Below are 1,154 nucleotides of genomic sequence, written 5' to 3' on the forward strand. Positions count from 1 at the left end.
CCTTTGTGTTTCTGCCTGTCTGTCTTACCTTTTCCGTGTACTAAATGACTGCTATGTTGTCGATGCACCTCTCTGTACTCAAACAAGTGGGTGGTTGGCAGGTGCTCTGGTGTGGTTTGCTTCTTCTTTCTTATGAAACATCTACCGTCTCTATCTCCCCTCTTTCTTTTTTTTGTGTTTGTTACTCTCTTGTATTGTAACACCTCTAATCTTCGGTTCTTGTATAACCTTATTGTGTTGCAAGTGCCGCAATACACTTACTAAAACTAAAAGTGCTCAAACAAATGAGCATACATGATTTCTCTGCTTGTCTTCGTTATTATATCGCTTTCATTGGGGCTGGTCGGCCAAGTTCCATACTGGCGTCCGTGGTGGTTGCCGGGTGGTTTGTTTCTTCTTTCCTGTCAAACATCTATCGTCCTTATATCCCCCTCTTTCTTTTTTTATATTTCTTACTCTCTTGTAACACCTCTAATCTTCTGGCCCTCATATGTCCTTATGCAGTTGCGAGCGCCGTAAAACCTCTACTAAAACAACATGTACTCTTGGACAGGACGAAGCCAACAGAGGACAAATGTTTCCTCTTCCCAAAGGGGGGATATTATCATGTTCGTCAGCACAGTTACTGCAGAATTGTGTATTGGCTGATTTATCAATGTCATGCTCATACTGTGCGGAAACAACACAGGGGAAATTGCTGCTTTATTTTTTTCTTCATCCTTACTATCGTTATTTGTCCCTCTGCTTCTTTCGTATGTTTGTCACACTTTTGTGAACTGCTATTTCCGGGGTGCCTTGACAGTTGAAGCAGACTGTGCTGTTGAGGCTAGAGAGGTGAGCAGAGTAAGCCTGAGTCCCCATTTGGACATCTCTGTTGACTTCCACCCCGTGGCGCTCATATGACTTTATGCAATTGCGAGCGCCGTAAAACCTTACTAAAAATAAATAAATAAATATTTCCTCAAACGTCTCCATCTCTCTGTCGGGGTGTCAATCGCACTACTGGGGGTTGGTGTTGGCGCTCACTAGGAGGCAGAATTCAAACAGCCAACCCCCGAAAATATAGAGAACTCTAGCTGCACACGAAGACAAAAAAACGTCATAATCCTTTTCAGAAAGAATGTTTCTCCCCTACTCTAAGGTATCGAATAAAC

Source organism: Aplysia californica, unplaced genomic scaffold, assembly GCF_000002075.1.
Source record: "Aplysia californica isolate F4 #8 unplaced genomic scaffold, AplCal3.0 scaffold00137, whole genome shotgun sequence".
NCBI classification, from domain to species: domain Eukaryota; kingdom Metazoa; phylum Mollusca; class Gastropoda; order Aplysiida; family Aplysiidae; genus Aplysia; species Aplysia californica.